Here is a 14,956-nt window from a genome sequence, read left to right on the forward strand (position 1 = left end):
TTAATATCCCAATTTTTGATAAAACATTATATTTAAGAACCTACTATCACATTATAGCAGAACGAATGGTGCTGTTGGATGCTTTAAGAATCTAGTTCCACTTTGGGAGGCCGAGGTGGGTGGATCACGAGGTGAAGAGATCGAGACCATCCTGGTCAACATGGTGAAACCCTGTCTCTACTAAAAATACAAAAAATTAGCTGGGTATGGTGGCCCGTGCCTGTAATCCCAGCTACTCAGGAGGTTGAGGCAGGAGAATTGCCTGAACCCAGGAGGCGGAGGTTGTGGTGAGCCGAGATCGTGCCATTGCACTCCAGCCTGGGTAACAAGAGCGGAACTCCGTCTCAAAAAAAAAAAAAAGAATCTAGTTCCAGATACTGCGAAAACTTCAATCTGCCTTCTGCAATTGTTTGCTATTCAGTGAGCCTGATATTGTTTATTGCTCAGCGTGCTTATGACCTTTGTTACCATCATGCTATGTTAAAGTTCAGTGGTGGTGACCTGACCTGTATTCTAGTGTTGAGAGCCACCATTTTGCAGTAAATGGACACTCACTGACCTGCAGGCTAGTTTCTGTCCACTACTTGTCTAAAAAACAAACCAGAGAAAGAGAAGACACTAAAGCAACAGAGGGGAAGCCATGGTCACCCTGGTGTTGGTGCCTTCGTGCTGTAAGGGCATTTATTTCTGGGTGATGATCCAGAGCAGGGGTGGGGAAGTCAGCATGGAGCATAGTAGGTCTGAGCGCCTACCATGAGCTCAGTGTGGTGGTAGGGCATGGATGAGGAAGTACGAGAAAGGTCTCTGTTTTCCGTGATCTTAGAATCTGGTTGGGAAAACAAACCACAAACTCTTGGGGGGCAGTTCGATCCCTAAGCAGTGCTCCATACCTTGGGTCAGAATGAGTGATGTGCACAGCTAATGCCTCAGGAATCCAAAGGCAAGGGAGGCTCCATGTGGGCCGCTGGTCTCAATCAGCGCTGGGAAGGATGGCTAGAGGACAGCAAGGCACAGAAAACAACCAGAGAGCAAAGTCCCTAGGACCGATTTTTAAAGAAGTGATGTGATCTGGAATTTTAGCTACATGAGTTCATCTCGTTGAAGATGCACAGGAGGAGACAAATCAAATCTTTGCACATGGGGTCGTTTTGAAGAGAAAATAAATAATCACTCCTCTTGTTTTGCTTTATCCGGTACTGGCATCATGCCCACATGACACATAGAGAATTTTGGCTTCTTCAGATGTTTTTGGTTACATTGGCCTTCTGCAGAGAAGGTGGGAGATTGGAAATACTGCTGTTCTTCTGACAAAAACATTTTTTCTCATGACCAGCTCTTCTGAAATGGCACTTCTTTCTTGTTTATTCATGGCTGGAAAACTTCTCCGTGCATATGACCTTCTTTGTGAGTGATGGCAGGTTTATTTGGAGAGAGTTGTTCATGGGGATAAGGAATCTATCCTTTTATTTGGATTTGCATACATAATATTTTTCTTTTGATGCTTACTTTTTTTTAGTCATTTTCTTCTGTGTTTTTGCTCTGCTTGGTGACATGGATTACATTGGATTTTTGGTTCCTTCTGTAATTCAGTTTTTCAGAGACTTACCTTAGAGTTTCTCATTTATGGGACATGGCTTTACTTTTCTACCTTTACTTTGTCAAGTCTGAAATTTCTGGTCCTGGAATGAAGATTCCTTGAAGATTTTTGTAATCAAGCCACCCTGCTTCAAGGCGATGACAGGAATGCTGAGAGGCAGCAGAAATTCCCTTACTCTGAACACTCAGGGATGGCACAGGTTCTTTAATGTACAAATTTGCAGACGGTAGAGACAGACATATCACTCAGTTTGCCTATTTCTCCCAGACTGGTGGAGAAGGTGAGAGAGACCAAACAGTTCCAACGTCATTGGTGCTTCATGGCTTCACAGGGCAAATTATCAAGAAGTCCACCCTTTCTCTGTTTATTTTTCATTGAGTGGGTGGCATTTGCTATAAGAGGTGGGCATAATAAGGTCACTTTGTTGATTCTAAGTAAGGAGACAATTTGTGCAATATTGAGGTAAGGTTATCATTTGAGCTTAAATTACTTTGAGCATTTTCCTCCCCCCAGATCCATATTCTCTCTTTTTTTTTTCTTATTTTTATCAGTCCCTTTTTATTTTTTTTACCCTAAAATATCTCTCTCCTGTTAATGTGGTTCATATTAGCCTGGCAACCTCCCTCTCTGCATACCTGTGTCAATCAAAATGAAGTTTTCTACCACAGATTCTAAAATTGAGTGATGCTATCGGGTTCATTAGAAGAAAATATGTGTGCCTTTCTCTTCTCCTCTGAAACTAAAAAAAAAAAAAAAAAATGTGCAGACTATAATGTGTTTTGCTCTGACGGTGAGGACATACAGTGGGCTTGCCGATCCTTGCAGTGGCCTGTGTAGAGATTTCTGTTGGAAGGTCAAGCTCCACCCTGCAATTTCTTGCTTGTGTAACTGCCTAAAACAAACAAACACAACTACCAGCACTTCCGGATTTTTGCTGTTACCCCTTCATTTACTTCTCTAGGTTATGTCTTCTGTTTTTCTTAAATTTCTTTCAGAGTCATAAAATCCAAGAATGCCACTGACTTGGAGAAGTCTAATAAATAGATCCCTGTATAGGCTGTGAATTTACATCGTGTTATTATTTACAAATGCCTCATGTGGAAGTTCTTAACACACAATTTTACCTCTAAACAATGTTCTGACTAGATGTTTCCTCAGCAACTGACTTTTTTTTACAGGAAGGACATAATAAAAATATTTTAAAAATATTATTATAAAGGCAATATATTCCAGGCAGCTCAAGCAGTAGGAGTTTAGAATGAGGCCCTTCCAGTGGCCAAAGTACATGTCTATTGGACACTTTCAATTATTTATTGTAAGAATGATTGAAAAGTATCTAAAGAACCATTGAGTTTAACATGTAGGGCTAACATTTTAGTTTTAAGCATCCATGAAAAGCAAAGTGTAATAGGTTTTAGGGTGTAGATTATGCATTAGATATGGTCTACATAGGACTGTAAGTCAGGCAGACACAGAATCAAGACACAGTCCGAGTGGGGGTATGCATGTATACGAGGTGCTTGTATAGTACGTGTGTCTGTCCAGTTTGGATCCATAGAGTTGAGAGATGTTGGGGGCTGCCTGGGAGGAAGAGGGGCTGTGGAGGAGGAAAAGGAGTGGGTCAGTTTGCATGCTGAATGGAAGAGCCCAGTGGTATAATGAGAGGCCCTTGACCCCACTGGAGAAGAAAGGCTATCCATTAACAACCCTTTTCCAAGTAGAAAAATCCTTACCTTGAAGGGAGAGAAAGGAAAGGCAAAGAAACTTGGGCTGGGCACAGTGCTTGGGGATCCAGCAGAGTGAAATAATGGGAAGGACATTAATTCCAGATGGCCTGGCCGCTCCAGGTCCCCTGGTTCTGAGAAGAGAAGAAGCTCCACAACAAGCCCTGCATCCAAGAGCCCACATCAGAGCAACAGGAGAAATGGCAACTGACTTAATCTTCCTGAACACCAGTTCCTTATTTAACATTGAAGAAGTTGGACTGAAAGATTGATTTTTCAAACTGTTTTTTCTTTAGATGGTGCTTTTTGTGTTTGTTTATTTTTGCAATTGTGAAGTAAATTATACAATATTCACATGGAAAGATTTTAAAGGGTGATAAACAACATGTTGCCATTTTTTTTTATAAGTGGTATTTTTTATTTGATGAACCATCTACATCTGATTCTCTTTATAAGTATCTCTTGGGGTGGAATTGTAATGCATCCTTCACTTTCTCTCACAAGGAACATTTGACTGAAATTCTGTGCTGAGGAAATTAATGACATCTACGAATCTATTTACATGAGTACTTCCACTATCACAGTGATATTAAAGAATACATCATAGTCTGGTCCTGTCAACACAGAAACAGGGCTGCAGGGATGAAAGCAAACTCAAGACATGGTGATCAGAGTTGCTCTGACACTTTTTTCTCCAGAAGCTCTTTCCCTGCCTTATTTTACTGAGATAGGCTAGAAAGCTTTTGGAAGCAAAGTGGTTTTGGAGGAGGAGCACTTAAGGAAAGATTTCCCATTCCTGAGGGACAGAAATTCTGCCTGGGGACAAGAGACAAAAATCCAGCTTCTCAAGGCACACTACACAAATAGACTCCAGCCTCTCTTCTTGGGATCATGATTTCCCTTGGCTAATTGGACCCTCTTGCTCCTCAGGAGGGGCTTAACCTTCTCAAGAGCTGTGAGGCAGAGCTGCCCACCAGTTGGCCAGGTCCACACACAGGGCACTTAGGACCTTGACTGTGTTCCCAGTTCATTTTTCACTGTCATCAGTTTCTTCAGTGGGCACCACCAGCCTTCTCTGTCGCTCTAGCACATCCCTTTCTTTTCCACTGTAGGGCCTGGGTTCCTGCAGTCCACGCTGCCCAGATAATTTCCCATAGTCACACAACTAATCACTGTGAGAATTAGGGCCAGAATCCAGGTGTGCTTGCAAATGGAGCTAAAGTCTCAGTCACAATTAGAGTCGCAGAAGTGGTCTCACAAATCGCAAGGGAATGCGGCTGGAGGCAAGCTGGGCTCACTCGTGCCTCTGGTGGTGAGCTGGCTGAAGGCTGGGCCCAACTGGGCTTCTCTCTCCAAATAGTATTTGATCCTCAAAGAGGTGTTTTGTTTGTTTGTTTTGTTTTTTAATGTAGTGGTGACAGCTTCTCCCCTACTTCCCATCCTGCATCTGAATCACAACTTTCTCACCTGCTTTCCCTCCAATGAAAATGTTTTTCAGACTTTTGTGATAATCATTTCCTTGCTTTTCTTCATGGCTTTATTACACACATATCCATCTCCACACAATACAGATTAGCACTGCCTCCTTTCCAACTTCATGTAGATAGAATGGTGCTATGTTTTCTTTCATGTCTTGCCATTTTTCATTCAAACTTGTGTTTCCAAGATTCATTCATGTTGTGGCACAAACCTCTGGTTTATTACTCTTCCCGCTGTATAGCTTTCTCTTGTACAAATTCACTACAATGTATTGATCCATTGTACTGCGGGATGATTCTGGTTTGGAGCCGTCATGAACAACAGTGCTGTGAGCATTCACATACATGCATTCTGGGGCACATATGTGCCAGTTACCGCAGGACACACACCTAGAAGTAGAATTACTGGTGGCAGGGTTTGCACACCTCAAACTGCTTTCCAGAACGGTTGTAGTGGCTCTTTTCCTTCCTAAACCTAAACCTGATACATAAGGCTAGGAAATAAAATAGATGACAATGGAGTTGTTGTGTTTAGAGCAGAGGTGACATTCTCAGGGCCTGGTTTTCTTTGTTCTGTGTTCTGTTGATGTTTTCCTGTGGTCCTTAGACATATTTCCTGCACATTCTATATTATCTGTGATGTGTTGGAGGACAATGGATTTCTTATTCTGAGGGCAAGAGGAGATCCTGGCCTTCAGACCCTCAAAGAGCATCCCTACATAAGATTATTTTCATTTGGAAACCCAAGATTCTACTTTTAAAAAAGACCCTTTCTAAGGAAATACCTATTGTGTAAAGCACTAAAAGATTTTTTTTTTTTTTTTAAATACACAAGCCACTGCATCTTGGACCTGTCTGTCCTTTTTATGATCTTGAATTAGCTTGACTTGGGTCTTGGTTGGAAGCAGAAAAATTGTATTCAACAGTTATGTAAGAGAATAGCTGGAAGCAATTGGATTAAAATATTCGAGCAGCTTAAGCCCAGAGAGGATGAATCAAAATACTGAGTCCTGTTTGAGGTGCAAAGAGAATATTTGTACAACATCTGATGTGCTTGGACATTGATTGTCTTGTGGTCATGAAACCATGGTGGTAGTTTAAGGTTCAAAGGGAATTCATGCCCTAGGAGTTATCCCTACCAAAATGGCAAAACATCACGATGAAGACTTTTCCCAATGCTGTTCTTTGCCAAAAGCATAAGACTAAAGCAGGATTGATGCTGAAACAGTCTGGGCAGTAGACAGGCCAATGCATGTAATGCATATCATTAAAAATAGTTAGCACAAAGAAATGGTTGTTACTGTGCTTCCTCCAAGTTGGACTTAGTAGCTAATTAAGTATAAGCTCCTTCTTTTTTTTTTCCATGGCCATATGCAGTTTTTGAATTCTTATAACGCAAATTGTTTTAAAGAAGTTAAATACAGAATGCATTGAGTTTGGTGGAGAAAGTTTAAAGGTCTGCATTTTCCCACCAAAGCTATTTAATATCAGCTGCAGAGTGGGTGTGTGTGTGTGTGGAAGGGTTGTGACCTCCCTTATTTTTACAACCATTGCCATGATTTCATAATACTGGCAGCAGTCACCCAGAGTGCAGAAGTAGACTTTATTACAGTAATTATATGCCAGAATGTGGGTATTAAAACAGAAAAACTTTTCTACTGATAATAAATGTCAAGGGAAAAATGACTTTACCCAACAAATAGCCCTTCATCGGTGTTTTTAATGTATTAATGGCCTCAATGCAGACTGAGATGGGTCCATTGGTTAGAAGCTCAGACTCCATGTAGACTTTTTGCCTTATTTGTAGACAGTAAGCAGGGAAGTTGAAGGGTAGAGGCATGTCTTAGCAGGTTAGTTTTATTTTTCTCCATGGTGTAAAGTCAGGTATATATTCACCTGGGCAAATATAGCTATTGTTTTTGCAGATGAGTTAGGTAGGAGCATCACTGAATTAGGCTATTGTTTCTGGATAACCATATTGATTTTCTCTTAAGTATTTTGATGGGTTTCTGAGAGCTGGGAGAAGTAATGTGGTAGCTTTCTGACTATTAAAAAAAAGGCTCAGCTGGGCACAGTGGCTCATGCCTGTAATCCTAGCACTTTGGGAGGTAAGAGGTGGGGGGATCATGAGGTCAGGAGTTCAAGTCCAGCCTGACCAATATGGTGAAACCCCATCTATACTAAAAATACAAAAATTAGCTGGGTTGGTGGTACACACCTGTAGTCCCAGCTACTTGGGAGGCTAAGCCAGGAGAATCACTTGAACCTGGGAGGCAGAGTTTGCAGTAAGCTGAAATCATGCCACTGTACTCCAGCATAGGTGACAGAGCAAGATCCTATCTCAAAAAAAAAAAGTCTCAAATAAGGACAATAAAAGGTCTGAATAAATACAAAGAAGTGGAACTTTTTGAAAATAGCCATATTCTGAAAAATAAGCTGGTTTGACTACTAAATTATACTTATCAAGCATTAGTTGTGTGGTTCATGAATATATCACTGAAATAATAAATATGGTCTTAAGTGTAGAGAGTCTACACCAGGAAACATTTTTATACTCTACAATTGAATTTGGTGACAGGTTGATTAATCCCAAGAAATTCTAAAATTATAGTCCTTTTACATTTGATTTCAATGGACTTTGAAGTGGGTAGTTGGACCTTTCTCTGAAGTACCCTATTAATTTGAATATACAGAATAGATGCAGAAACTCAGTAGCAAAACCTAGAGCAGGATTTAGGCTCTCAGCCTCCATCTTGTAAGAGTCAAGACATCACACCTTCCTTAGATGTCTGGTCAGTTGCTGAAGCCATGCAGACTATTTGAAGGTGTGAGCAGACTTTCTTCTGAATAGTAATGTTTAATCCTGCATAGTTGGTACTTAACAAATACTTAAGGATGATGAAGATTTTCATTTTGGGGCCTGTTTTAGTAGCCATCTGTTGGGGCCTGTTTTAGTAGCCGTCTGCTTGGTTACATGGAAGGACTCACCTCCAGATGTGAGTTGATTATTGATTATGAACTGGGCTGTATCTCAGGGAAGCCTGGACTGGGAGGCATTGACCGCTGTGACTCATAGCAGCCTTAGTTGGTGGCTACGACCATGCAGTTTCATTGCTCAAAGTCCAGACCAGTCCCCAGAACATGACACTAATTCCTCTTCTGTGTCTTCTCTGTTCTTTGCAGTGAGTTTGTCTTGAACAATGAGCCATTCACAGGCACCCAGGGAGCTACCCAGGACCAGGGAGATGGCTGCAGGCCCTGCAGGCAGTTGGCCACACTCCAGTCTAGATATTCTTGGGAATGTGGAATTATTTGAATCAAAGGGAAATAAATCTTTTGCAAATGTTAATACAAATGACTGTGGGAAGGGCTTGGTGCTAAAAGAGAAGCTGAGAATTCTTGGTGCCTACTGAGTTATTTTTTGGCAGGGAATAATACTAGGTTGCTATGGGAATGATGAAGACAAAATAATAGTCATATTTTAATGGTTTCTCTTACTGTGTCATCTTCAACTGCTCTAGGCTGAAAAAACTTGCTATTTGAATGGCTTTATTACTCATACTTCATGTTTTGTTTCATTTTCTCCTGTATTTGAACTTGCAAACATAGGTCTCTAAATAAGTTTATGAATCCAGCTGTACCATATTTTCTTTGCGCCTAAAGGAATTAGCACATTTGATGTTTATCCTGTTGATTATACGCTTTCTGCGTCATAGGTTTAAATCAGAAAAGGTGTAACCTGGGAATCTGAAATTCCATGTACTTTTCTGATTGGATGGAGAAAGGAGAGAGAAGCTGCAGTGTGGGACAAAGGCCAGCTGACCTGGGCCAAGCCTCCGCTTTGGCACACTTGCTGTGTTACTGGGCAGAGGTTAGTACATCTCTCTGACCTAGGTCTCTGCATTAGTAAAATGGGGCTAATTATATTACTGCTTTGGTGTTGTGAGCTCCTCAGACAATATACATAAAATCTTAGTACAATGTCCACAAATACCTGGCAATTGTGATGTCAGTTCTTATTGTATGTATAGCTCAATCCTTTTCCTTTGAGCAAAGAGCAGCTTCAGAATCCCTCTCAGCAGGATGCTCCAGGTAGCCACTACCAACCCATCACTGTTGACATGTGATACTTGCTGAAGCACAATGCTTGGGGGCATGATGGACATTCAACAGATGAGAGTTCTTTATTCTTACTATTCCTTTTTTTTTAGATGGAGTTTTGCTCTTGGTGCCAGGCTGGAGTGCCATGGCGCCATCTTGGCTCACTGCAACCTCTGCCTCCCGAGTTCAAGCGACGCTCCTGCCTCAGCCTCCCAAATAGCTGGGATTGCAAGCACCTGCCACCATGCCCGGCTACATTTGTTTTTGTATTTTTAGTAGGGAAGGGGTTTCACCATGTTGGCCAGGCTGGTTTCAAACTCGTGAACCTCAAGTGATCCATCTGCCTCGGCCTCCCAAAGTGTTAGGATGACAGGTGTGAGCCACTGTGGGTCTGGCCTATTCTTACTATTCTTGCTATTATTGTTATAACTGGAGGCTGTAGATACGATAGCAGGAGACACAGGTGGCTGTGTTTTGCTTTTCCCCGTTATCATTCGGCTTGCCTCTAGAATCAGCAGAGTTGGGCACAGCTGACCACTTACCTGACTCGGGAATACTGCTCTCTAATCTTTGTCTGCCTCTCTAGTCCCTTTCTCTGCTTTCTTTGCCACTTTCTCTTCATCCCAATGACCTGCAAATAACTGTGTTCTTGGTCCTTCCTTGACTTTTCTTATCCCCCCTCACTAGGTGATCGCATCTGGTCTCAGGGTCTGAACATGATCCAGATATTAACGATACCAACATTTATGTCTCTAGGCTGGAGATCCTATTTTGTTTCCAACTGCATTCTTGAGAATCTAATAAATGTGTCCATTACTTGTATCAATCAGTTCTGTTAACTGGATATCTAACAGTCATCTCCAGCCCAGCATGTTTAGTGTTGAAGTCCTGATTCATAACCCACGAGCACTCCCAGCCCCTTTGCCACCCGAGTCTACTCTAGCCTTCCTCATTCTAGCAAAAGGCAGTTCTCTCTGAGAGTTGCTCCATATGACTCTGTTCTTGCACTGCTGTAAAGAAATACCTGAGACTGGTTAATTTATGAAGAAAAGACGTTGAATTGGCTCATGGTTCTGCAGTCTATACAGAAAGCATAGTGGCTTCTGCTTCTGGGGAGGCCTCAGGAAACGTCCTATCATGGGGAAGGCAAAGGGGAAGCAGGCACATCTTACACGGCTGGAACCAGAGCAAGAAGGAGAAGGGGGAGGGGCTACGCACTTTTAAACGACCAGATCGCATGAGAACCCTGACACTGCACAATACCAAGGGGGGAAGTTACTAAGCCATTCATGAGAACTCTTCCACCATGATCTGATCACCTCCCACCCAGCCCTGCCTCCAACATTGGGGATTACAATTCAATGTGAGATTTGGGTGGGATCCAAACCATATAATTGCCCCAATGTAAAACCTTGAAAGTTTCATTTCCTCATACTTCACATCCAATCCATCAATAAATCCTGTCAGCTCTACCTCCAAGAATCTTACTACGTCTCACTACCTCTACTGCTACCATCATTGGTCCAAGCCACCATTATCCCTGGATTCTTGTAGTAGCCAATAATAGCTATGGTTTTTTCTCAATACACAGGCAACATGATTCCTTTTAATGGAATCAGATCATGTCACTCCTGGGTTCCACAGTTTTAATGCCTTTCCACCTTACTTTGAGAAGCGTTTCCTTCCACTGTCCCCTCACTCCCTCTGCTCTGGCCACCCTGGCCTCCTCGGCCTGCTCGCTATTCCAAGAATATGCTACTCCTACTTCAGGCCTTTACTCTTGTTCCCCCTCTGCTTGGAAACAGCTTCCTCCAGATGCACAAAGCTTGCTTCCTCATTTCTTTCAAGTCTGTTTATCAGTGAGTCCATTTCATATACGACACACTGCAACCACCCTTCCCTACCTCTACAGCCTGGTACCCACTTGCCTACTTTCTCACTTTCTTTTTCCCCATGGCACATATCAACTTCTGACATATGGCTATACTTGTTTATTGCCTGTCTGTTTCCTGCACTAGATAGGAGATCCCAGAGTGCAGGAACTTTGTTTCCTGCTGTGTCTCCATCATCTAGAAAGTGCCAGACACATGGTAGGAACTCACATTTTTTCAGACTATTTAAATGAATAAAATGAGTGGCTCAGCATAACCACTGCTAGAAACAAGAGCTCTTGCAAAGCCTCTATAACCATGAGTGAAAATATTTGTGTTTACTAAAGTCTTTCAGTACCTTAATTTGTTTGCTTTGGTAAATAGAGACAGAATTTAGTATGGAAACACTCTGAACTCTCCTAGCTGATTTCCTTGAGGCTGACCAGCTTTGGATGGTTATAAAACACAGACAAGTATTTAAAATTGTCTAGATGTGGCTAGGTGTAGTGGCTTATACCTGTAATCCCAGCACCTTAGGAGGCTGAGGCAGGCAGATCACTTGAGGTCAGGAGTTCAAGACCAGCCTGGCCAACATGGTGAAACCCCACCTCTACTAAAAATACAAAAATTAGCCAGGTGTGGTGGCATGTGCCTGTAGTCCCAGCTATTTGGGAGGCTGAGGCATGAGGATCCCTTGAATCAGGGAGGCAGAGGTTGCAGTGAGCCAAGATTGTGCACTCTAGCCTGAGTGACAGAGGGGGACTCCTTCTCAAAAAAAAAATTGCCTGATGCTAGCTGGTTGTGTTTATACTTGACTGAACTCAGCTGGTGGTGCCTGAATTTCCATGAGGGATGCTAATCTGTTTGGAAAGGAGATGTGGGTCTGTAAGCTGTATTAAGGTGGTTATTTGTATAAGAACAGGAGAAAAACATCAGCTACCCATTTCAAAGACTGAAGGAGTGATAAAGGCAGCCAATAGGATTGAAACAGGGAAGGAAGTTACCAAAGCTATCTTCCTCAGAGCATAAATGTAATGGGAGTTAGTCCTACTAAGTAACAATGTGACTCAAGGTAGTCACTGAAATTTTCTTGAACCTCAGTTTCCTCGCCAGTGAACCGAGGGGCTTCAAATATATACATTATTTATAAGGTCAGTTCTAACCCTATTTTCTGGTGGTCCTATGAAAGATCTCAAATTTAGATTCTCAGAAATAACTTTCATTAGCTTGGAAATTTGAGATCCAGTTTCTTTATCTGCAAAATGAAAAGTTTGACTAAAATGAACCCTAGGTTTTTAATTTTTTTTACCAGGTCTAATATTCTTTGTTTTAATTGTGTTTTTGGATTTTTTTCTCTGCACAATTGGCTCTGGTAAAGTTTAACCTCTTTATTATGACCATTGGTTGCTTCTTTTGTTTCTTTGAAGTTGTGATCACACACATACACAATGTGAAGGTAGGTCACATACATTAGTAGATGTAGTGTGTGCCATTCTGCTATTGGTGACCACCAACTTTGCCTTGAGACAGCGTGTGGAGCAGAGATACCTCCTTGAGGTTTGTTTTATTCTCTAAACTTGACAGTGAGAGGACAGGAAATGGTCCATTGAGAAACTAGTGACCAAAAAATGCTGAAATTCATCTTTAACCTCAGTTCCAGTTGATTCACATTGGAAACTGCAGTACTGTTAAACTGTGCATGTCCACTTCTCTTACTTCTCACTCCTGCGGCTGGTTTTAGGGTCTCTAGGTGTATATTCAGTCAGCTGAACCACTCAAAGGGCCTGGCCACACCTGTGTCTTACCTTTGTGCCTCCATTTCTACAGCTACAAAGAAATGGAGGAAACAGAAATTTTGCTACCCCCTTTCAGTGTTAAGTTTGAGATATCCTGATAAAAACGTTCACAAAGGGGGCTGAATGTTGCTATTATTTTTTTAAATAAAGAGCAGAGGTTTATGTCTTACAGTTCTGGAGTCAGGGAAGTCCAAGGTCTCGCATCTCTGAATGTTAATTTTTAACAAATATGTCAGGGGCTGGAGGGTTGGGGTGAGCTGGGATGGGGACAGGGCTCTTGAAAGATGCTTATCAAATCTGCAATCCTTTCTAACAGACATTTACAGGTAGGAACGTTTTCTTTAAGAAAGATGCACAGAGCTTGTCCTCTTGCCTTGAGAACGATGGGCAATGAATGGTAAAGTAGTTAGTCATCACAGAGCTCTGATGACATAACTGCTTAAATCAATAAATATTCCCATTTACATTGACTCACTTAATGGGATAAGAAGGTCACATGTCAAGAAAGAGGGAGGGGATGGAGGAGAGGAGGGAATGAGTGAAACGGGAATTTTTGAAATGTATTACAACGTGTTTTTCCTAATGCAGTATGAAGATTCCCAAATTACAGAAAAGTTGAAGAAATTACAGTGTACACCCATTTACTCACAACTTGGATTCTGCAATTAATATTTTGCTATAATTGCTTTATTATCTCCATTGATTCCTCTCAAGAGTAGAGTCTATAAGTTTTGACAAAGGCTTACTTGCGTGACCCAATCCTAACCAGATATAAAATAAAACCTTCATCTCAGAAAATTATTTCTTGCCCCTTCCCAGGTAATCCCTACTTCTACCTCACTGCCAGAGACAACTACTACTCTAATTTTTTTAAAACCGTAGATTAGTTTTGCCTGTTTTTGGATTCCATGTTAATAATACCATATGGTATGAGCTCTTTTGTATATAAAGCTTCCTACACTTGCCATAATATTTTTTGAGATACATTCAGGTTGTGGTGTGTAACCATTTATTTTTTAAACCAAAATAATCTCTATTCATTTTTCGAGATTCTCAGGTTAAGAGTTTTTTAAAAGCAGCAGGAAAAATAATCTTCTTTTAGGTAGGGGAGAGAGAGTTGAAAGGAACCCTAGTGAAAGGCACTTTGGCCGCTTAATTTTCCTGATAAAGAAGCTGGGGCCCTGTCATTGCTCCGGGGCATGCAGACTGAACTGAAACTGGAACCCAGGTCTCCTGATTCGAGGCTTGAAAGGGTTAGGAAGGCAGCTGAGCGGGGTGGTTATTTGAGCTGAAGCCATGTGAGAGTAGAGAGTTTCGACAGAGCTTTGCTTTAGAGGATGTGAAACTACACTAACCTCATGTGACAAGAAATCCTCGGAGGCCTTGGTGTGGAGCCAGAGGAGGAAGTTTGACATGGCCTTTGGTTACCAGCTCCACCTCTGAACCCACTAGCCCAGGATGACTTATGGTGAGCTCTCTGATTTGCAATAAAACTAGACGTGGGAGAGGGAGAGCTTTTCTACACCATGCACAAGGCAGGGCAATGCTAAAGGGGGGGGAAAAAAAAACAAGAAAAACACCTTCAGCCACATGGCCCTCCCATAGCAGGGGACCCAGAGCTGAAAATAAAACACCCAGGGAGGGAGGGATGCTGTGGTTACAGACAGAGCCTTTGTCTCCCGAGTGCATGTTCCAATTCAGCCCAGGATGACAATGACCTGGAGGTTCCTGCCTGCCAGCTGTTCACTGGCCTCTGTGAAAGTCCCCGAGCTCCGGGCCAATGCTTAGCAGGCAGGTATCCATATCGTGTGGCCAATTGGCACTGCTGGTACCTTTGTTGATGAAGTGAGCCCAGCCACTGGGAACCAAGGCTGCTGGTGCACTCTTGCTACCAGCTGGCAGGTGCAAACCCATGGGCAGGTGCCCCGGGGAGAGATGGTTCGTGCTGCCATGGTAACCGATAAAAAAAGGATCTTTCTTCAAGGTCAGTTTGCCCTCTTTCCTGCTAGAGGATATTGTGAGGAAGAAATACATTTGTGGCAGCCCTCACTTGTGTGTAAATGCATCTTTCCTCTGTGTTGAACTGATACTTCTAAATGGATCTAATATTAGTGTCACCCACTGGCAAACCTGGGTATGGGTGGATCTCCTGGGGTATGTCATTGTGGACAAAGATCAGGTCACCAGAGAAGTCCCAGAAGAGATCTTCTTGTAAATCAATTGTAAACCGAGCAGGGTTGAACAAAGAATTCCAAAGGTGCTTTTGACAAGGCTGACAGTCAGGTTGGACGGGTTCTGTGGGCTATTCCGGGATGTGAAATTAATGCGCATTCTCTGAGGCGTGTCACCCTACATGTCCTTTGGCCAAACTGTCCTGGGTGCAGGGACG

The sequence above is a fragment of the Callithrix jacchus genome, chromosome 2 (genome assembly GCF_049354715.1).
Source record: "Callithrix jacchus isolate 240 chromosome 2, calJac240_pri, whole genome shotgun sequence".
NCBI lineage: Eukaryota > Metazoa > Chordata > Mammalia > Primates > Cebidae > Callithrix > Callithrix jacchus.